The 24115-nt window shown below is 45.9% G+C and overlaps 1 protein-coding gene across 1 annotated transcript in view; it reads left to right on the top strand.

The window, feature by feature from the left end:
- The first annotated feature begins 463 nt into the window (after positions 1 to 463).
- DISP3 (dispatched RND transporter family member 3) overlaps positions 464 to 24115 on the top strand; it is a 47487-nt gene continuing 23835 nt past the window's right edge. Inside the window, exon 1 of the mRNA XM_048326408.1 lies at positions 464 to 648. The gene's annotated coding sequence lies outside the window, so the exon portion shown is untranslated. The remainder of the gene's footprint in view (positions 649 to 24115) is intronic.

Genomic DNA, 24115 nt, shown 5'->3' with positions numbered 1-24115 from the left:
TCTCCAAAAGGCAGCCTGTAAACCAAGGGCTTCCTCCGCGGGCGGGCAGGGCAGTCCCGGAAGGTCCCGCATCCCGGAGAGTCCACGGGCACCCGCAGCTCCTCGCTTCGGCGGCCGCTCCGTTACCTGCCCTCTCTGCTAAGGAGTTGCGCGGGGAGGGCTGTCACCGGGGGCCGTTCCTAAGCGCCGTGTCCGCGCTGCCCTGCCCGGCGGCGGCCGCTCTCCCGGCGGTACCGGGCCCTGTGCTGGGACTGCCTTCCCACCGGGGCTGCCTGTCCGGTGCCACCGCACCGGGGCCACCGGGGCGAGGGCCGCACAGGGGCACGGTTTATAAACGCGATTTATAGCACGGCTGCAGCGCCGCCCGCAGCCTGGCGGGGCGGCGGCAGCCCCGGAGCTGCGCACCGCACCGCACCGCACCGCTCCGCGGCACAGCGGCGGGCGCTGGCGGTCGCCCTTCCGCCCACGGCGGCCGCGGCGCTCGGCGGAGCGGCATCTAAAGGCGGCGGCGGGGCCGGGTCAGGGTTGCGGGACCGGCACCGCCGCACGCCGCTGCCGCCGGCGCTGCAACGAGCACCGGTACCGGGGGAGTCGGCGCTGCCCGGAATCGCTGCGAGCCCAGGGCTGCTGCCGCTCGGCGAAGCGGAGGTGAGTGATGCGCTCCGCGGCCTCGGGGTCTGCGGGGGCTTGGGAGTCTGTGAGCACAGCCGTCTGTCGTGGTGCCATCTCCGCCGCCGGCCCTCAGCGCTCGGCCCTGCCCGGGTGGGTGGCCCGGGGGGTCGGTCGGGCTCTCAGGTCCCGCAGTGCCCAGGGACAACATCGCTTCCAATCGCGCTTTTTTTTTCTTCCTCTTTTTTTTTTTTTTTTAGCCCTCCACTTCCATTCGCTCCCCACCCCCCCCACCCCGCTTCCTTTTTTCTTTCCCCCTGGGAATCCAACAGCTAAATCCCTCAGTTGTGTGTTTAGCCAACTCTCCCTGGAAGCTCTGGATAGTTCATGAATATGCACAGAGAGAGCCTTTCCCGGGAGGCTGCCCCTATAATGAGCTGATTGAGCTGCGCCTGCAGCAGGATTGTTCTCCTGGGGGAAAAGTTGGGCGCCAGAACTGAGCAGCTTTGTGTCCCCGGCTTCACGGAGGCTTGGCCGGCCTCCCTGAGGAGGAGCAGAGTCAGTGGGGTATTCGCCGTACTCAGTTGTGTTAGCAGGTTCAGCCAGGCAGGATCCTCATCTGCTGTGTGTCCAAAAGATATAAAGAGCATCATGTACCTAGTACACGTAAGGTAACTTTCCTGTTTTATACCATCTTGTGCAGAAATGGACTTTTCCTGTCTAAAAACACCGCACCACTTAATAAGGACATTTCATTGCTTAGCAACAGTCCCAACTCAGCTTGGTCCTGGGCTCTTGCCATTCAGGTGGTCTCCAAAGATGTGCCAGTAAAACAGCTGCTGTCCTGGAGAAGAGGACCTCTTCTGTTTTTTCCTTGGTGATGTGATGACCAAGCCAAAAGAGTGAGGCTGGTTGCCACTGCCCAAGTATTTAAGAGCACTTGAGAGACTGGGAGCTGAGTGTAACTGAAAAATTCCAGTCCAGACAGAGTAAGCTGGAAGTGGCCGGTCCTTCAGGCATGTGTGGGACCTTGCAGCTGCCTTGATGCTGCCTCCTGTGTCACTTGCACCTTTGTTTTGTGCACAGGCATAGCAGCATGCTGGTTAACAACCTTCACTTATGCAATTATTAGAATAGTATTTTGACAGCTGTGCAGAGTCTGCTAGGGTTTAATGTAATACACAAACAAATAAGTTCCTTTAAAATAAGGCTGATGCATGCCCTTGTCTGCTGTGTCAAGACAGACTCTAGTTAAGTGGGGTGAGGACTTGTGCTTTGGAAGAGAAGTACTTTCACAATTCAAATGACAGAATAAACACACAGACTTTTTGCTCACAAAGCCACATCCTGATACACATAAAATCTGCTACCCTAGAAACTCAGGCTTTTAAAAAAAAATTCTCCATGAAAATTTGTGTAAACTTTTGAAACTAGCTGTCTGTTCTCATCAGAACAACTTTGCTTGGGGACAGTATTTTTCCCTCTTTCTCATCAATAACCTTGTAAAGTGTTGATAAAGATATAATCCACAGCATCAGCTTCCTTTAATTGCTCTTTTAGACTGTGTATCGAGATGGAAACCTAGCAACACAACAACTTGAAGGGAGATGTTTCAATAGCTACACTTCTTTTATCACCCTGGATGCATCTTCAGAGGTTAGACTCATCAAGCTAGTCTCTTTACCCTTTAGAGCCTTATAGCTTGATTCCCTAAACCTGGAATTAAACAGAACTGAGCTAGTGAAAAAGACAATGAAGATGGAATGGAAAAGCTTAATATGATAAAAGATCCATTCTTCCTTTCTTCCTGCTGCCCCTGTGAATACCTGCAGTATTCCCATGGGAAAGATACTCCTCTACAGAGAGAGAATGCTTGTCTAATAGGAAAATGATTCAAGGGGAAACTACCCTTCAGCATTTGTGTCCGTTTCACCTAGAGGCACAAGGGGAAAGCTAAGGGACCAATGGCCCAGAGCAGTGTGTAACAGTGTAATGTGTGAGAACCGGACTGGCATTTGAGAAGAAGCATCAGCATCATCCAATCTCCAATTGCCCATGGTGATGACGACTGTGATTCCGTTTCTGCAATGTACAGGGCAAATTCATCCTCAGGGGTAGGAAAAAACCCCAAACCACAACCCCAAACGTGAGCTGAAGTCACTGATACTCTATTCAGATTTCCCTCACTCACTATAGTGTAGTGCTTTTAGCTATATTGACAAACGCCCTTGTTGTGCATAGCCTCCTTACCATAGAATAAGGCACTTACAGGGAGTCAAGGTGACAATGTAATTTGGGGGTGCATAAATGAGGGATTTCACACCGGTGAAATTGCTGTTAGTTTTCAGATATTTGGGGAAAATGTGTTTGCTAGGTGCTAAAAATTCTCTCAATACCTCGTGTGTCCTTGGCTGTGCCTCCCAAGATCTTGTACTTTTTCAGTGTTAATGAACAAAGCATCGCAAATGCCTTTGTCAGACCAACAGAAGAAGCAGTTAAGTTACAGGAGAACTCTGACCCCTTCTGTATCTGTCATTTCTGAACTGCAAATGAAGTGTTATTAATAAGCTGTATTTTGCAGGAGTTTATGGGGTGGCTGTGATGTGTGTGTATGTAATCAAATCACATGACAGTGATAGGATGGGTGCATTTCGATTTGGCACAGGGAGAGCGTATGCACACGGTGTTAACATTTTGCATCCAAAAAAGCCACAGCACATCTGAAATCCTCTTGTGGTACCAGTGCTCCAAGATAAGTGCTCCTAATACAAAGACTTGCCTGTTGGTTACGAGTACTTAATAAGTAAGCTTGAGTGAAACTGGAGCGGGATAGAAGTTCATACCCTGGTGCATATGGAAAATCTGGATAAACTATGATTTTTATTTCTTAAGTTTGATCGGGTCCTTCTGTGAGTCCCAGGGGGTCTCTGGATGATGCTGCTGTGGTCTCTGTGCATGCCAACATGCAGTAAATCCTGGCAGGACTCTCTTCAGCACGAAGTATTTCACATACAATTGGTTTAATCCTCTAATCTTACCAAGCACTGACATAAATGAGAATTTAACAGGTTAGTTCATTCTAAAAAATCAAATCCCGTTATATTTCTCAAGGTAGTGCAAAAGATTTCTCCTTTTACTTACTTGATTGGCTTATTTTTTTAATCCATTGTTTGTTTAGAGGTATCAAACTATAGATTTGGGCTTAATGGTGAAAGGTACAGGTAATCGGCTCTCCTGTGATGCGAGTTTATCTGCGGTTTGAACAGCTGGAGGGGATTTCAGGATCAGAGCAAGTAGTGTGGCCTGAGGGCCTGGTTACTGAGAGCTGTGAGCTTGGCAGAGGAAGGAGTTTCTACTAAGTCTCAGTGCTTCTTACCTCCTCGGCGACAGCAGTCCTGTGCACTTTTTATTGCTTTTGTGCCAGTCAAGAGGAGCAGATGTCCTTTGCCTTCTTCCTTCCCACACACCTCGCCGTTTCTCTCTCTCTAGAGAGATAAGCAGTCCTCACAAGGTGTGTGTGAAAACTGTCGTTCGGCTCTGTGAGTGTGTGGCCAGGGGCCCGGGAAAGTGTTTTCAGACCTCGTGATGAAGTTGAGCAATGAAATACTAGTTTCTAGAACTCCCTTAATCTCCCCCCGTGATACCGCAGAACAGGCTATCTCTTTAAATGATTGATTTCACACAGATTTACCTGGGTTCATTCATCTTGTTGTAGCTTTACCAGGGTGAATTTTCTCTCAGGTCTGCCCTTACCAGTGCCTTTGCTAAGGGCTGGATCCTGCCTCCTCTCCTCTTTCAGAGCAGCACCTCATTTCGTGAATAGCTCTGCTGCATTCAGTGAGACCGTTAAAGAGGAAGGTGCTGTGGTGCCTGTGACTCAGACTAATGCAAGTCAATTTAAAGGACAGATTAAGCGCAGTGTGAGTATGGATTGCAGTGTCTGGCCCTTAATGAATAATTCAGGAGTATGGAGGAGACAGTGCAAGAGTTAAGTGCTTAATCCAGCTCTAGGTGAAGTCAGCAAAAGGCTTCCCATTGACCCCTGTCCGGGATATGTTTCAGCAAAGCTTAACTATGTGTAAGTTTGTAAATTGTCCCATTGATGGCAGTGTGTTTCAGGCGTGAGCTACAGCAACTGTCCGCATTAGCACCCAGCTGAATGTTGTTTATGAATCTCTTGCCTGTTACACTGTCATTAACCGTCCTCTGAAGCACCTAAAGGAAGATTTCTGAGGTCTCAGCACGGTTATTGAGTCACACTTTTATAGTATTGAAAACCAGAAAAGATTAATAACTGGAGTGCCACACCACTAACAGAAAATACAGACAGAAAAAGATTGGCAAAAAAAGCTTCAAAGGTTTCATTTTGGTTGCTTAGAGCCAGGGATGGTGCCCTCCTTCTGCAAGAACAAGACAATTGCCTGTGATAGGGATCCTACCAGCACTGGACACACAGCCTTTCACAGCTCAGGGAGTCCACTTGTGCCTGCTCTGCCAGTAGCTGAGTGTGATCTGCCTTCCTGGGGTGAATTGAACCCCCAGGGACTGCAACTGCTCCTGGAAGACCCGATGTGGGAATGGCAGAACAGTTTTGCTGGTGGGAACCAGAGGATGCTCTGCAGCTCTTGTTTTCAAGTTTTTATGGGTCTGTAGCACCTGGGAATCCTGTCCTTCCAGCTACTCCAGAGAGATTTACTTTCCCATAAAGGTTCAGTTCAGCACAGCCACTAGCAGTGCTGATTTTTTTTATGATGGCAGCAGCATCATCAACTTGGAGGGGCAGGGCATCTCCTCCTTCTGGTTGTAACATAAAACTTCTAGCGTAACCTGTGCCTTTGTTCTGAGCCTCCAGATTCTGGCAGTGCCACAGGCTTTTGCACACCCACGGCAGAGCACGGCACCCCAGAGACAGGCTGTCTCCTGCACTGAAATTAGGGCTTCACAGATACCTCACCCTTTTTTCCTGTTTTAGAGTTCTCTCTGCTTGCTGGGAGAAGTGGTTTGGGGGACAAGGCTGGGATACTTTCCCTGCCATCTGCCTTAAGGCAGCAGGCTTGAAAGCTGGCAGAGTTACTTCCTGATCTTTGCCAAGCTCTGTTAACACAGAACAGCTCCTCCTGAATAGAAGGCAGTTCATGTTACATAAATAGTGGAGAAAGGGGAGAGGCCAGTGTGTTTAGAGGGGTTGAAAGCCACACTGGCAGTCATCTGATTCTTGAACTACTGCTTGGCCTTGACTCTCTGCTGCTTTATGGGGGGAGAGTCAGGGGTGAGTGTCATTTTTCTGCCTGGACTTGAAGGTGTGGATATTGTTGCTTCTGGGGCCTGATTCTGCAGCTGCATCTCACTTGCAGTCATGTCGGTGAAGTCACTTGGGATTTGTTACTGGGAATGTTATCTGAGATCTACCTGCTAAACTAACTACATGGATAAGCTTATTTGGGCTTCAGGGCATCCTGTTTCATGCTGCCACAGACTTTCTTCCCATCTTACTTTTGCATAGCAGAAATCTCTTTGACTTGAACAAAGAGGAGGATTCCTGGAGATCTCTAGTTTTACTCTGAGCTCACTTGGCTGATGTTGGGCTAGCAAGTCACAGGGTCTCTGTGTCACTGTCGCTGTCTCTGTTAAATGGAGTTGTAGGTACGACTGCTGCTTCTCAGATGGCAACTAAAGCTGAATGATGTTAGCTGTAACTTGCTTGGTCTGTATTTAGCTTCTGTGAAAGTCAGCAAAAGTAATAGCTGAATTCCATCAGAGCTGAAGCTCAACTGTGGAACCTTGCTTAATTAATTTGTGAACTTGCATATAATCCTATGTATTTCCCTAGAGGAATAAGGAATTGGATCTGATAGGTGTTTGCAAAGGGTTTATGCAGTCTCTGATATATGATGCACAAAGTACTCTTTGCTCCTAGGGGGATGTTGGCTTGTTTCTTGGCTCTGTGTTACACCCAGGAGCTGAGAATGAACTGCTTTTGACCTGTATTAAAGTCTTTGGAGACAGTTTGGAAAAAAAACCCAAGCAACACCTAACCCTTCTACTGCTTGGGGTACTGCTGCACTTGCAGCACACTTGGTTCCCTGAATCCAATAAGTTCTCTCTTTGTTCCACCTTTTAACAAGGGAAATGAATTACTGAAGAAGATGGGGCTGCAGACTCAGATTTGAACTAGAACCCAACGGGGCATTTTAAACATGTTTGAGAAATGCCCAAAGCAACCCTGACTCCTGCTTATAAATCAAACCTGGCCAAATCCTCTGTCTTCATATTTACACTGCCACCTCTTTCACTCCACCTCTCCCCTTCCACACCCTCCCACTTGCTCTCCAGCTAAAACTCAGGCACCAGGTTTAATCTCCAAGCCAATTTTTATAGCTGAGTTGAAACTGGAAGGTGGACAGGCCCACAAGAGCATGAAAGTGACTCAGTAACACAATGGGCTCCAGTTAAACTGGGAGTCTGGACAATATAAACATCAGCTTGTTTTGAAAGCTAAATTTATTTTGCCTGAAAGCTCAGGGTAGCTCTTGGACCATGCTGAAAACTGCTCCTTCTGGTGCTTCCTGCCAACAGTTGCAATTTCCAGCCTCTGGGCATTGCAGGGTGGGCTTTTTCAGGACTCACAGAGCACCTTGTCAGTGCCTTGGACTTCTCTGAGTGTCCAGTCTCTGAATGTGCTTCTTAGTGGAGTGTCTCACATCTGATGTATATGCTTCAAGCCATTCCTTTCCACATCCAAACTGAATTTTATGTCCAGGGCCATCCCTTCACTTTTCCCCCATCCTAACTCTTGCATCTCAGCTCTGTCCCTTCACACAGGGCTCAGAGATGGGCAGCAAGTGGGCAGCTGAGCTGTGGTCTGTGGTGGTCTTTGGTCCATTTCATACTTGTCTCTGGTGTCAATGCATGCACAGAGCATGGCAGAAAAGCTGCAGCATCGTAGGGTGCTATAAAACACCAGCCTATGACAACTGGAAACAAGATATATCAGCAGGTAAATGTTTCATCCCCTGTGGCACTGCTTAAGCCAAAGAAGCAAAGCTTCATTCCTGTAAATCAGCTGTCTGGAACCAATTCCTTGATGCAAGTTTCCTCACAGTAACTCCAGAGTTCATAGCATGGGTTTTTGTGTAAGTGGCACAGGAAAGCATCTTGCCTTGTTTAGATTCCAAAAACGGAGAGCTCTACTATAAGTAGCAAACAAATAAGATTTTGATGACATTTCCTTTACAGACTTCTTGCAGTGCCTTGTATTTCTGATGTGTTGTGGGGAGATAATTCCTTCTGGATCCAAATCTTGGCTTACATGCAGCTAAATTCGTTCCTGCATGTACACCACCTGCCTACATGCTCATTTACTTGGTTATGTTGCAGATCCTGGTACTGTTCGCATTTCCATTTCTCTGGCTGATTTGGGAAGGGCCAACAGTGACTTTTCCTCTTGTACTCAGCCAAAAGCCTGGTTTCCAGAGGGCCAGACACAGTTCCACATCCACACAGGGCAGTGGAGTGAGTCCCTTTGAAAATCAATTTACAGATGTCTTTGCAAAAATAGCCTGTGTTTGCTTGTGAAGGGGAATCCCAGGAGTCTTTTGAACAAGGCATGTTGTGAAATGATGGAAGTCTTGAACTCCAAAATATGAGAGCAATTCAGAGCAGATTATGTGCTTTGCCCCAGGAAAGCTGGAAAAACTAGAGCCACAAATATTACCTTCATTTTTGTGTTTCAACTGCAGGACTTTGTCCTAAGAGATAGCACAAGTAGCATCTCAGCCTGCGAACATCTGTCTGAAAGTGTGGGATGCAGTAAGGAACTGGGAACAATTGCCTGAAATGCTTTGATCCTTTGCCAGGTGGCAGTTCTCGTCCCTTTGGGTTGGCTGATTGCCCCTCATGAGCAGCTCCTGTGCAGCTCCTATGGCTGTGAATCTCTGCATCTTTGGTGGTAGAAGGGGAATAAAGACAAGGGTGATGTTTGCCTCTTTCTGAACTGCTTCAGATCATGGACCTCCAGGTCTGTGCTGGGAGGGAGGAGAAGAGCGCAGAGAGGAGGACATTCCTACTGTCTCAGCTCAGTCCTGGTGGCCTAAATCTGTATCCTAGAGACGTGGCTTCACTGGAAGCTTCTGGGAGCTGTTACAAGCAATGTTTCCCTCCCTTGCACAGTGACTAATAGGAACCAGCTCATGGTGTCTCTTGTTTGTATTAGGAAGCATCCTGGACTTTGTCTGAGACGAATGTGTCATGAAAGCCTGTTTGCTTATTCTGAGACCCTGCCCCCTCCTCTGCTAATGGTCTGCAGGACTGTGCTTATTGAGCTGTAGTAATATTTAATGTGAGTTTCTGCATGGCTGGTGCAGCTGGCAGTAAGCTTTAAGTCATTGTACTGGCAGGGGATCTGCCGACCTGCTGCTCAGGCACTGAGGCAGCTTGTCTTGTCTCCACATCTTCCCCTCAAGAAGTTTTCCTTCTGTTCTGAAAAACCTTGTGCTTGCCCAGGTCCTGCTCCAGAGCAGTGAGCTGTGTGACATTAGAGGCTCTTCAGCCTCTGGATATTGCACATCTTCTTCCAGATTTCTCACTGATTCTTGGAAGATGAAATATCAGTGCTAATTAGATTAATTCCGCAAGCACTGGGTTTTCATGGGAGGAGAGCAGGTAACTGCATCTATTTGAGAGAGAGAGAGGTGTGGGAGGTAAGAAAGACATACCTGCTCAGATCCCACTTTTCAGGCTGCTAAAAGCCAGCCAGCTACAAGCTGCTTTGTGAGTCCCTCCTGATCCAGTAGTAAGTTTTCCATGGGTTACTATAAAGCATAGTTTGCTGCAGTTATTCTCACTCAGTTGTAGTGACGGTCAGGATGAATTCCCCCCAAAATTCACCCTCACATTCTCAGAAATAGGAGGCTGTGTCTGTGCGACAGATAAGCTCAGCTCAGTGAATGGAGCTGGAATGGTGCACAAGTATTTCAGTATTCCTGCTACTCCCTCATTTGGGAGAGGGCTACAGATCACCCACTCCTCTCTCATGCTGGTGTATGGAAAGCCCTGCTGAAAAAGTCAATGTTACTGAAATACCATGGGAGCTGTGTCCTCACCACAGCCTTACAGCCTTTCTGTTCCAAATCTGGCATTTTCTGATGTCAGTAAATTGTAGCAGTGAAAAATAAGACTTGTAGATCCATTAGATCTAAACGGGTAGCGCCTGGAGTGAGACACTGTGACCTGCATGACTCAACACATGTGCAGATGGGACTCTGTGCCTGTTCCTCCCCTTTCTGGAAGGTCAGAGCACAACGAGCAGAGCTGGCTAAGTACGCTCTTCAGGTGGAGCACTTGTAACATTTTCTTGTAACCTTACTGTACCTTTTACCACCTTTGGAGTGGCAAGAAGTGGAGCTGAAACAGCTGCCTGTGCTGTGGTTGGCGAGAAGGCCTGGCAGCACAGGTTGGAATTCCTGCCTTATCTTTCATATTGCTGCCCACAGAACCACAGCCAGCAAAGCCTCCTCTGCACAAACTGCTGCTTGAGCTGCTGAGAGAAACAGCTCAGATGGAGGGTGAGGAAGAAGTTTTCCTCCTCCTTCTCAGCGATGAACTAGCAGCTTATGTGAATACTGTGGAGAGGAGCCTTTAGGAGAGGGTGTTTTGATCAGTCCCAGAAGCAGTGTGCACACCAGCAGGGTATTGCTGGAGAACTGCACATGGATGAGGCTGCACAGCCAGCCCTTGTCTGTGTCCTTCCTCCCACTGCAAAGGGTGGCTGTGGGGAGAGGGGTCAGAGTCTGCATGGGAATCCTGCAGCTGAGCACAGAGTGGTATCAGTCCCGGTGGTTAACGTAAACTGGGGAGGCTGAGCACGGGGTAGAATAATAAATTACTGGTAGGCACTGCCAGCAGGATCTGGCTTTCCTTTCCAGGGTGACAGTGATGTATGAAGTTGGAGTGTAGCAGCACACAAGCTTTGGGGATGGCAGTTTATTCCACTGGCTTGGGAATTGATGATTCCCCTCTGTGGTCTGACATTCCTTCCTGGAGTGATACTTCTTGGGATAGTAATGCAAGGCCCTGGTTTGTGGCAGCCATCTACATGTAATGATCTGTAAAGGCTTTGCTCTGAGCACAGGTGCTTAGGGGTAGGTGCTGGAGTGTGGGAATCCACATACCTTTGACAAGCTTGTTCTTTGGGCCCCTGGCAGGTGGGATCCAGGGTGCTTTTGAAATCTGTCAAGGCACCCAAAGGCACCCAGCTGAGCCAGAAGAGATCCCTTTACTTAGAAACAGCAACTGGCTGGGGCTCAGACAAAATCTAAGTAATTTTTGTAGTGGTTAGGTAAGTAACATCTGAAGCATATCAGAGCCTCAGCTTGTTTGGTGTCTGTGTGCAGAAACCTGGAATTGCCACATGCCTGAGTGACAGCACAGCTTATCACCAGCACAAGCAAGTAGCTTGAGTAGTAAATATGGCATAGGGCTGTGAGGCATGTTTTGTGAGATTATAACCAAGAAAGCTGCTTCTGACATCTACAATAATTAGTTACAATAACCAGGAGCAAATTATTTTATCAGGAAATTAATTTTCTTTGGCAGTGACATGCATGTTAGCGAAGTGTTCTGCAGCAATCCCGGGATGTTAGGGCACTGAACGTGCATGGTTTGATGTGAGCAAATCCTTGTGACCTTTGCCTTTGAAAAGTGCCAGTTTCAATACTTTAAAGCATGTATTTTGAGGCAATTTATTGGTTTATTTTTGGTAGTGTAGATGGTGTGAATATGGCTGTCATTGGGGAGGTTGGATATCCCTCACCAGCATAAAGGTTATGTTGCACAGTGATGGTTATGTTTGATGATACAGCTCAAATTATACTTGCAGAACACAGCAGAGTTTGTGGTTTGTTGCACACAGCTCCCATCTTTGCCCTCAAAAAGATCTGGTATCCTGTGTGTCAAGCTAGGCACCCAAAATGTCTACTTCTTCCTTCATCTCCTGAGCTCCAGCATCTGTCAGATGCAGACTACACCACCCCCTCCTTCTCTGAGATGCTGGGAGAAGATTCAGTTCAGCCCTGTTTGTTCAGCCCTCAGACTCTGTTGTGACAGGCAGTGTTGAAAAGCTCATGTGGAAATTAATAATTCTGCCTGTGAGCCAGGCATGAGCAGTGTGCAGGAAATGAGGCATGAGACCACACACTGAATGATGAGGAGACAACAGGGGAGCAAATAACTGCTGGGTTTGGGGAGCATTATCCATCGCATGCACTGGTGGAAGCCTTGGACACTGGGCTTGTAAGCAAAACTACACTGCAGAGCATTTACAAAAGAAGGACAAATTAAGGATTCTGTGTCAGCCCTGAATTTGGCATTTCTTCACTGATGAGTGCTTGACTTTGCAGCTAATCTTTCCACACTGTTTTTGGCATGCAATTACGAGTAGATCTAATCAGTGTTTGTCAGAGCCTGGAGTAGCAGGTGGGTGCACGCAGAAGATCCTCGACGTCGTATGCTGAGAGTGCTCCAAGCAGCCTTTGTCCAGTCAGAAAGCTGGTCAAGAGATGGTAGAATCATTTAGGTTGGAAAAGCTCATTGAACCTAATCACTTAAGATCATTGATCCTTCTGTTTCCAGCTGCTCTTATCTTAGCCAGGGTGTAAAAGTTCCTGTAGGGCTGAAGAGGGGTGGAACAGTCAGCAGTGGAACACCTCAGTAAGAGATGTGGATGCGTGTGCCTATGCTTGATTTCATAAAGCTTGTGATCAGATAATCCTCTTTCCTATATACAGCCCTGTCTATTGTCTTGCTTTTTGTGAGCAAGTGGAGTTATAGACTGTAGAGCTTTAATGTATATATATATTTAAAATATTTTTGTTGAACTTTTTTTCCGGCAAACACATATTTATATCATTACACTGTAATTCCAACAGTTCTGTGCTGCTGGAGCATTATGATGTCATTCTGATCTGCAAAGTGCCTGGAGTCTGGTAGTGTTTTTGTGCATCTTACCAAAGGATTTAAAGCAAGTAGAAAGGGAAATGCAAAGCACACTGAAAGAAAATAGATTAAAGCCTTGTTGCTGTGTTGTGCTTGCAACTGGAAAAGTGAACCTGCTTAACTAATAATGGTGGAGCCAGCTCAGCCATCAGATCAAACCAGTGCTTTTCAGCAGCATGTGCATCTCTGGGCTCGTATCCCACCGAAACAGGCTCTGTCAGTGTTGTATTCTCAGGTGCAGGTTCTGCTCCATGGCTGAATTAAGTCAATGTTTTGAGAAGTGTTATAGGAGATTCAGGGTCAGGTATCCATGGCCTGTTTTACTTTTCCAGGAGTGCAAAACTTGTGAAAGTTGATAAGACTGATCAATAGTTAATTTATGCAAGCACAGTTAACTATTGGGAGACAGCAAATGTTGATCACAAAACCTAAGAAGCAGGATTCACCTTAATCTTCTCAAAATAAGAGGAACAAGAATTTACTTGAGACCAACACAGAAACCGCTGAATCATTCTACAAAGGACTGTGCGTGCTCCAGAAGAAAGGTGAAAAGTGCATTGTGTTGAAGACTACTGATCTTCATCAGAAAGACCCCTGAGGAAGAAGAGGCACCTTCCTCAGTGAGACCACCAGCACACACCACGCATGTGTGACACATATGCTAATGATATTAATGACTTCTGAGAACTAATTTGTATAACCACTCCTATCTCAAGGAATGTGATGACTATTCATGAATTTTACCCATAATATTGTGTTGTAGGAAGTGCCAGTGTGTGTGTTTGGAGGAATGATCCCCCACGCACCTGGTGCCGAATAAAGCAAATACCCGCTTCTTGGACTCTGTCTCTGAAGTGTCTCTTGGCCTGGTTTGGGTGATTCAACTGGCACCCCAGAGGGGACCCTAACTCTGCCTGGCTGCTGGATCCAGGGGTAAGCAGACCTCCCAGCCACGGCCCTGAATTTTCAGGGGGAGCTCAGCTGTCTCCTGGCTCATGGCGAGAGCAGACAAGGACCATCTGCACCAAATTAAGGTATTTGCTATTTTTTGTTGAGTAGAAATTCCCATGGGTCCAGGGTTCAAGTCCCTGAGGGTGGGTTGAAAGTCCCGAGGAGACTAGGTCTCCCAAAATTAGTCCTGGGCAAAAGGAATGGTACCTTTAAGGGGTTGGAGCCCCCAGGGATTGGACCCCACTCTTTATGCACAAGGAAAGATACATTTAAGGGGTTGGAGGCCCCAGGGGTTGGACCCCACTGTCATGCACTATCGTATTTTTGTTCTGTCTGTCGCTGTTTTGCTACTGTGTGAGTGAGAACAGATGAGACGTGTTCCGGACACAAAGCGAGTGTGGAGCTCTGGCTGTGGTTCTGTAACCCGGAGCCGGGAGTGGCCAATGAAAAGCGAAGTGATTGGCAGTGAGTGAATGAGTATAAATCATATAAACTATTGGTTTGGAGTTCAACCTTGTTATCCTGAGGGAGGCGGATTGTATCACTGGAGGGGAGAGATTTTAGACATTAAATTGAGAACACCCAGACACGCAACCCCTTTTCTAATGTAGCTCCACGTAACTTCCCTCCTGAAATTCCGTGGAAACAGTTGTGAGGCTTGGACTTTGTGTACATGTATTAATTGTGAGAGAAAGTGGTATTGTACTAAAAGAAGTGGGTGGTGTCCAAAATGAGGGTGTAAGTAATGTTAAAGTAAGGGGAGGGTGACAGAATAGTGAGAGGTTTATTGTGGCTTTAGTGTGTGGATCTGGGAGGCTTGGAAAGAAAAGTGGGAGGAGATGTGCAGAAAGGCTTGCATGGAAAGAGAGAAGAGAGGGAGAGAAAAGAGAGGAACAGACAAAGGAGGCAATGGGATCATCAGAAAGCAAGGAAATAACCCAGAAGAGTCCACTGGGATGTGTGTTGGCACACTGGAAAGAACTAGGAGGAATCCCTGGAGGGACTATGAAAAAGAGCACCCTAATTAAATACTGTAACCAATGGTTGCCACTATACAAATTAGATGATGGTGAAAAGTGGCCAGAAAATGGGACTTTAAACTATAACACCTTACTACAATTAATGCTATTTTTAAGGAGGGAGAATAGATGGGATGAAATTTTTTACGTGGATTGTTTTTTACTTTAAGACGTAAACCAGAGTGGAAAAAACGGTGTGGTATCAGTTTGGCACCCCAGGATTCAATGGTCCTGCTTTTAGAAAAGGAGGCAAAAGGGAAAAGCTGCATGAAGAGGTGTTGCTCATAATGCAATATAGGGCAGAGATGTTTAAAGCTCAAAACTGAGAGAGACCAGGATCCCTTAGAAAGCCAGGAGTTAATGAAATACAGTGGTGACACCCTAACATCAGGGGCAACGTCCCCAGCATCTCTAACATCCCTGGAGGGTAGTGGGAACAAAGGGACAAGTGAGGCTAGCTCAGGAATATCATCCAGAACTAGGAGCAAGGTCCCTGTAGAGAAGAAGCTTATAGCACTGCTCAGACAAGTGGTAGGGCCAGATGGGGGAATAACAGAAGTTAAAGCACCATTTACAGCTCTGGATTTAGATACCTGGAGGGAGGCAGCCAGAATGTATAGAAAAGACCCTGAAAAGGTAGCAAAGAGGTTTGAATTAGTTGTTAGAAATCAGGATGTTGATTGGGATGTTAATGCTATCAGAGCTAGCTGAAACAGAAAAAGCAGCTGTAATATCCACGGCAAGAACACATGTGCAGGGACAAATAGCTACTGGGATGTTACACGGTAATGTAGATAACATTTTCCCCACGGAAGATCCACATTGGGACCCAAATGATCCACAAACATATCCGTTTTTGGTTAGATACAGGAAATTAATACACTGGGACTGCTAAACACTATACCTAAAATGTTTAATTGGTCATTGTTGTTCAGTATTCACCAGGAAACCACTGAGTCTCCAGACTCATTTGTAGAAAGGCTAAGGGATAATATGAGGAGACACACTACACTGGATCCAGCTTCTGAAATCGGGCAGTAACAGTTAATATCCTTATTAATGGGTCAGTCAGCGCCAGCTATACGCAGAAAATTGCAAAAGGTCAGGGAACCAGATAACGGGAACTTAGAGAAACTTTTAGCAGCGGCGTGGGAAGTTTATAAAAACAGAGCACAGCCCCTTACGGTCACGGTTGCCCAGGTTAGGGAACCGAGATTCCCCAGGGGTGGGAGGAGGCCTCCACCTGGGGGGCAAAGACAGCAATGCCCAGCCCCTAACCAATGTTTACTGTGTGGCCAGCTCAGGCATTGGAAGCGGAATTGTCCTATGAATCGTGCCGCGATTCCGACGACACAATCATCAGCCCCGCCAGAACCAGTGACTGTAGCACAACTGTATCAGTAGTGACAGGGACTGGCTGGTCCCTCCCTAGCCGACCCGCTGGTTAAACTTAGGCTAGGGGAACGGGAGGTGGAATTTTTGGAAGGTACTGGAGCCACGTTCTCAGTCCTGAATCAGACTCTGAGTCCTATAAGCAATGATTATGTCCAAGTTATTGAGGCCACGGGGAAAACAGAAAAAGCCTACTTTTTAAGACCCTTAAAATTTACATTAGGTAAAAAGATGGGAATACATCAATTTTTATATCTTCCAAATTCACCAAAGCCACTGCTAGGCAGAGATCTATTAACTTGGTTAGAAGCAAAAACAGAATTTACAGAATAAGGAATGAGACTACAGGTTCCCGAGGAAAAATTAATTATGGCCTTAAGTTTAGCAAATTTCCCTGAAAGAGGAGAAATACCCATGGATAGTGAAATAACAGATCAAGTGATCCCACTAGTGTATGGGATGTTGAAATTCCAGGGAGATCAAAATGAGCTTCCCCGGTGATTACTGAACTACTGGAAGGTGCACAACCAGTGTCAGTTAAACAATATCCACTAAGACAAGAAGCACGAGTGGGAATAGAACCAATAATTGCCAAATTTATTGATCAAGGGTTGTTGAGAGAGTGTAGGTCTCCCTATAATACCCCAATTCTACCAGTACAAAAGCCAAATGGAAGTTATAGATTGGTTCTGGACCTAAGGGCAATAAATGCAATAACGAAAACACTTCATCCCGTAGTGGCCAATCCTTACACTTACAAAATTACAGAGTGACTGGGTGTGGTTTTCAGTTTTAAAGGATTCTTTTGTCTGCCATTAGCTGAAAGCAGTCAGGAAATTTTTGCCTTTGAATGGGAAAACCCCAGAACAGGGAGAAAGAGTCAGCTCACATGGACTGTATTGCCACAAGGATTCAAAATAGCCCCATGATATTTGGAGATCAATTAGCCAAGGAACTGGAAGCCTGGACACTGCCACTTGGAGAAGGTACACTCCTGCAGTACGTTGATGACCTACTGATAGCAACAAGGACCTGTGAAGACTGCAAGGACTGGACTGTAAGTATTTTAAATTTTCTGGGACTAAGTGGATATAGGGTCTCCTCTGAAAAGACTGAGCTAGTCCTCCAAAAAGTTACATATCTGGGATATGAACTGGTGGGAGGAGAGAGAGCCTTGGGAAATAACAAGAAGGAGGCAATTTGTCAAATGCCCTGGCCAGCTACAACCAAAGAACTGAGAACTTTTCTGGGAATGACAGGATAGTGTAGGTTGTGGATCTACAACTATGGACTAATTGTGAAACCTTTATACCAACTCCTGAAAGAAACTGGGGGGAACTCACCTATGCTGGACACCAGAGACTAATAATGCATTTGTAACTCTGAAACGTGAGTTGATGCAAGCTCCAGCACTATGCATACCAGATGTCACTAAACCTTTTGTGTTGTTCTCACATGAGAGGCAAGGACTGGTGCTGGGACTTTTGGCACAGAAGCTGGGACCATACAAAAGGCCAGTGGCTTATTTCTCCAAGCAGCTGGACGTGGTCAGCCGAGGATGGCCCGCCTGCCTGCGTGCAGTGGCAGCCATCATCCTGAACATAGAGGAAGTTCTCAAGTTCACAATGGGCCAGCAGATGACTGTTTTTGTCTCTCACACAGTGTCAGCAGTGCTCACACAGAAAGGAAATCACTGGTTCATCCCATCTCGCTTTCTCAAATACCAAGCTGTTCTAACAGAATCGGAGGATGTGAGTACCAACATCTTAAATCCAGCAGCTTACCTCCAGGGCAAAGCTACTGAGGAGCCTGTACAGCATGACTGCATTGAAACCATGGAGGCAGTTTACTCCAGCCGCCCGGACCTAAAGGACTCTCCGCTAGAAAATGCGGACAACTGGTTCACTGATGGGAGCAGCTATGTCAAGAATGGTAAGCGGTTTGCTGGGTATACAATTACAACCACAGACGCCGTTATCGAAGCAAATCCGTTACCTGTGGGGACATCTGCTCAAAAGGCTGAGGTAATAGCCCTGACTTGAGCCCTGGCATTAGCTGAAGGAAAACCTATCAACATTTGGACTGATACAAGGTATGCCTTCGGGGTGGTACATGCTCATGGGGCTATTTGGAAAGAAAAGGGTTTATTAACCTCACAGAAGAAAGAAATCCAGCATGCTACTGAAATCTTACAGTTGCTGGAAGTGGTGCTAAAACCTTCAAAAGTGGCTATGATGCATTGTAAAGGACACTCCCAGGGAAGCACCATCCCTGAACTAGGAAATGCTATGGCAGACAAAACCGCAAAGTCAGTGGCTAGTGGGGTTCAGATCCAAGCCCTAGCTCTAATCCCTTCTAACATCCTTATGGGTGAAAACTCCCCACCATACAACACTGATGATTTAAATTGGATACAAGAAGAAAAGGGACAAATGGGAACAGATGGGTGGGCTAAAATAAAGGGTCTCATACCCAGAAAACTGTTAAAATTATTTATCCAGAGCGAACATTCTAAGACACATTGGGGAGTTGATGCTCTACATAACCACTTAAAGGACAAAGTGACAGCACCAAAATTAAAGGAGACAATTGAGGACATAACTTCCACTTGTGAAATCTGTCTTAAAAATAACTCTAATACCACTGTTAGGCTAAACACAGGGACTGTCCCTAAAGGAGCTTTACCAGGGGATGTGTGGCAAATTGACTTTTCTGAATTACCTAGAAGAGGGGGATATCTTTTAGTCCTCACAGACACTTCTTCAGGTTGGCCAGAAGCTTTCCCTTGTAGGACAAATAAAGCTAGAGAAGTTGTTAAAGCTTTAGTACAAGAAATTATTCCATGATTTGGGGTGCCTTGGGAAATTAATTCTGATACGGGATCACACTTTGTAGCCCAGGTGGTGGTGCAGGGAGTGAGTAGTCATCTACTGGGTATAAGCTGGCAATTACATGCACCATACAGGCCTCAGGCAAGTGGGCAAGTAGAAAAGATTAATCACTTAATAATACAACAATTTGCCAAAATTTGTCAAGAAACTAATTTATATTGGTATCAGGCTCTGCCCATGGCTTTGCTAAGAATTAGGGTAAAACCACGGTTTAAAGAAAAACTAAGTCCCTTTGAAATTTTGTATGGAAGGCCCTATGGAACAAATGTGATTCACAATGACAGTGTGGCTCTGTTAGGGCAAAGCTACTTAATAGATTATGTAAAGCATTTAGGTCAAAAATTACGATCAATGTGGACTACAGTTGTTAATTGTCAACCGCCACCACGTGATAAACCCTTTCACAATGTGAATCCAGGAGATTGGGTTTATGTTAAGTCTCTTTCAGGAGATCCACTTCAGGAAAAATGGGAAGGACCTTATCAGACACTGCTGACCACTCATACAGCAATTAAAGTACAAGGAAAACCAACTTGGATCCATTATACAAAGACAAAACCTGCGCCAAAACCAGAGTGGGAAGCAAGAACAGGACCTCTGCGCCTTCAAATACAAAAAATCAACACAACATGATTTGGACCATATTAGTGGCACTGGTAACTGGGGCGGGTGCATGGGATCAAAATACATACCTTCTATTGCCCAAAGGTGTTGTTGAGAACTTTAACTGATTGCTGGATATGTTCCCAGCTGCCTGAAAATTCTGCTAGAGGCTTTCCTTTGGTTGGGACAACATTCCCTAATACAACAGAAATCCATGCTGCACTTAGTACTAATAACCTTTCACATTATGTCAACATATCCCTAGACCAACTTCAGTGGAAATTAGAGCTTGAGGAATCAATAAATGAGTCCCTACTGGTACCCTGTGTGCAGCGGTGCTGGGAGGAGTCTATACCCAAAAAGTCAGGAGGAAATAAGATGGATTCCAAATGTGGGAGCTTAACATTTATAGGCAGCTACCCCAACTGCTCAAGTTTTTGGACCTATGGGGGGGGTTAACATGTAGAATAAGAATCAAACGAGACGAGGACCAAAGCCCAAGGGTTGGCCAGTGCCCTCATGACAGGGTTGGTACTGGATATATGGACACAGTGCCTATAAAGTTTTACCCTTAAGATGGCAAGGCCGCTGTGCGATAGGACGAGTATTTCCCCACATTAATGTTGTCTCTCAACTACAAGGCTTGCTCCGAACTTTTATACACAGCACCAAAAGGACATCAAACCCCTTGATAGATAGACCCACTGGATTTCACAGCTTTGCGAGGTGGTTTATACCCAGCCTCGGAGTAAGTGAGCTAGAGAAATCAATTGTGAATCTTTTCACTACCGTAGAAACCATAATGAATGCCACTGCAGATGCCATAAGAACACAGCAAATCGAGATTAAGAGCATGTCACAATTGGCTATACAGAATAGACTTGCATTAGATTTGCTGTACGCCAAAGAGGGAGGAGTATGTACAGTTATAAATACAAGCTGTTGCAGTTATGTTGATTTAAATAAATGCATAGAAACAGATTTGCAGACAATTCTGGACAAAACACAGACATTGCATCAGATCACCTTAGATGACACTTCTTGGGGGTTTAAAGACGTATGGGACAAACTTACAGCGTGGTTACCCAACTTATCCTGGCTTAAACAATTGTTCGTAATAGTTATTTCTATAATTGCATTGTTATTTACTGTTTGCATTAGTAGTTAATGTTGTACAATTTTATGTACTTGGAATCGCAGTGCTTATGCTCAATGGCAAAAGCACAAACTTAGAAGCAAGATAGAGAAGGGTACTTACTTTCAAGACGTGAGATGTGTAAAGAATTACAAATGACCAAAGAAAAAGGGGGGATTGATAAGACTGATCAATAGTTAACTCATGCAAGCACAGTTAACTATTGGGAGACAGCAAATGTTGATCACAAAACCTAAGAAGCAGGATTCACCTTAATCTTCTCAAAATAAGAGGAACAAGAATTTACTTGAGACCAACACAGAAACCGCTGAATCATTCTACAAAGGACTGTGCATGCTCCAGAAAGAAAGGTGAAAAGTGCATTGTGCTGAAGACTACTGATCTTCATCAGAAAGACCCCTGAGGAAGAAGAGGCACCTTCCTCAGTGAGACCACCAGCACACACCACGCATGTGTGACACATATGCTAATGATATTAATGACTTCTGAGAACTAATTTGTATAACCACTCCTATCTCAAGGAATGTGATGACTATTCATGAATTTTACCCATAATATTGTGTTGTAGGAAGTGCCAGTGTGTGTGTGTTTGGAGGAGTGATCCCCCACGCACCTGGTGCCGAATAAAGCAAATACCCGCTTCTTGGACTCTGTCTCTGAAGTGTCTCTTGGCCTGGTTTGGGTGATTCAAAGTCAGACCTTCAATTAGAGGAAAATCGTATCTAATTCTCCCTATTGTTTTGCTTAACAATTCATGAAAGGTAGTCTACGCACTTGGTGACAGCTGTGTTGATAAGGGAGAATGGGGACCTGAGATAGCCCTTCTTGGTTGTATTTTAAAATTAGAATTCTGGATTAGTCTCAGTGATTCAAGTGTAGAGCAAGACTGTGGTTCTGTGTCCTGGTGTCCCGGTGGAGCTCTGCTTTAGTGTGGTACATTAATGATGCCCTCAAGTTGTTCTACATGGCCAGAACTGTGTGCAGCTCTGTGTCACAGAGACATGGCTTTCAGCAGGACCTGGATGCTCTTAGGATGTTTTGGAAGCACAAAAGCTATTTCTCTCCCTCTTATAGGAACTTCAGGTAGCTAACAAAGGGGCCTAAAGCTGCCTTTAGTAGAAACTCCAGGAGATTTCAGGAATACAAATAGGAACATAAAACTGCTAGCTTTGCTCTGAAGCTCTGCCCATGGGAGAAACCAGTGTGAAGTTTAATTATTTTGTCAATGAGAATCTCCTATATTACAGAAATTGTCTTTCCCTCCCTTCTAGTCTTGTGCTTTCTTTCCTTTTTTCTTTCTAGTTTGCTGCTGTGCAAGGCTCCCTTTTCCCTGTAGGAAGGAACAACCGGGTAATTGAAATGGAACACTAGTGAAGATTTTTTTATCTGAAAGTCAGCATTAATTAGTCAGGTCAGTTGTAATTAGCTTCCTCATCTGTCACTGCTTCTCTCCAACTTGCCCATGACTTTCTTCTATCCTAGGTGTCACTGAAAAAGAACTGTCTTGTGGGAGCTGCATGGGTGTTTTTCCTGGTTGAGGTGCGAGTGACAATCCCTATGGGGCTATTGAGGCTTAAGCTGGATCTCATCTGGAGGAAGCCTGTTTGCTTTGGAAATAACAGAGGGAAGCCCAAGAGATCTAAATGCCTACCCAAACCAGCTGAATCAGTGCCTCTTCTCTAAAGAAACAGACCCAGGGCTCCAAGGAGTGCTCTTATCCTCTGCCTCTTTCAACCTGGCCCAGGTTAGGCTTGCGCAGAAGCGAGGCAGAGCTTTAATGAAGGCTGCGGGATTAAGTTCTCTGTGTATATCCTGGAGCTGAAAAAGTAATTGGGCCATGATACAGTGCTGGGAGTCTCTGGATAGTGTGAGAAGTGATGGAGGGAAAACAGGCCAGCCCCCAAGTAGAATTCAAGCAGAAAAAATGCATTTCAATCCCCTTCTGGCTAATTTGGGGGTTTATCTCCCCTGCCAATTCCATTTGCCCTGTTTTGGGTTGGATAAGCTTTCATCCTGACCCAGGCAGGATCTGAGGAAGGCAGCAAAGCTAGATGAGTCCCAAGGGCAATGCTAAGTGTGCCATGTCTGGCTTTGGAGCTGAATCACGTGATGAACTCTCTCCTGAAAGGAGTGCAGAGCTGTGGATGCAGGCATATGCTTACCCTGCATGCAGAGGGAGGTTGGCACTGCTGGGGACAGCCCAGGTGCTACTCACCCTGCCCTTGCCTCTGTCCCAGACCAAATCTTGATCCTTCCCTGACTCAGTTCTCACATGACTGTATATAAGGGCTTCTCCAGAAATTTCTGTGCTGGAGTTCACACCAGTGCCAGAATTGGTGCCAGTCTGCAGCTACAGTGTAACATGTTGGTCACCAGATATGTAGGTACCCATGTATTACAAATTGGGGGTTGCAGTCACCATGACAGTTGATGGAAAAGCCAGAGGGAGATGCCTGAGATCTGATCCTGATGCCTTGAGGGACTACCCAAAAACAGAGGCTAGACAAAATTAAGAGAATAAGAAGCAGTTATATTTATTGAAGGGCCTTCAGGTACATTAGGGCAGACAAAGCCCACCCAGGGGCTACACCCAAAATGGACAATGGGTCACAGGGTTTTCATACTTTTATAAGTTTGGTCCATTTGCATATCAGGGTTAATCCTCCAATTACAGCTTCAGGTAATGAAGTCATTTACCCCAAGTGTGCTCCCCCCAACTCACTTCTGTTTACATTTCTCGGGGCCTGAGACTGTAAGGTGTCCTTGAGTTTCAGGCCTAGAGAGGAATTGTTTTGTCTGATCAAAATGGGAGAACATTAGCTAACAGTCTATATGGAGTAAAGAATTACAGGATATGGAAAAATACAAGAGCTAAAATCCTAAGGCATCAATCCCATCCTTGAGTTGAGGATTTATTTCTTCGTTAAGAAAGAAGATGGTGTGATCCCTTTTCTGCTGCCTTATTATTATGTCGCTCTCTCTCATTTCCCTTTCTTGTCACATGCGGCTCTTCTGTCTCAGGATTAGAATCCTTTCCCTCCTTCTCCTCAGTAACTCAATAAAATGGGATGTTATTATGGCTCTTTACCTCTCTTTCTAAAGAGAGAATACATATACTTGTTCAGATCTCACAGTAACTCCTTTCTGTTGAAGGAGAGCCCAGGCCAGTGGGAGAAGAGTCAGGGGTAGAGGGGAGGTAACTGCAGGTACACACCAACCTGCCCAAATGGGATGAGTGAGGTTTGCACCTGAGTTCCTGCAACACCAATCTACGCTAATGTGAACTGGAGTTGTAGCTTGGCTGTGCGTTAGAGGCTGAAGGGTGACAGTCCTTGTCAGCTAGTGATGGAGGGGGGTCACACCAGCCAAGGGTGTGCTGAGGATGCCTGGCAAAGGTGAGCAGTGTGGGGTGGCCTGTGAGCTGGGGCCGACAAGGTGCTGTGTTGGGGGGGCTGGTATGCCAGCAGGCTTTGGACACATACCTTGTCAGCCTGGATGGGATT

Source organism: Corvus hawaiiensis, chromosome 22, assembly GCF_020740725.1.
Source record: "Corvus hawaiiensis isolate bCorHaw1 chromosome 22, bCorHaw1.pri.cur, whole genome shotgun sequence".
Lineage (NCBI taxonomy): Eukaryota > Metazoa > Chordata > Aves > Passeriformes > Corvidae > Corvus > Corvus hawaiiensis.
The sequence above is the reverse complement of the archived record's forward strand: the minus strand, read 5'-3'. Positions and strand labels throughout refer to the sequence as shown.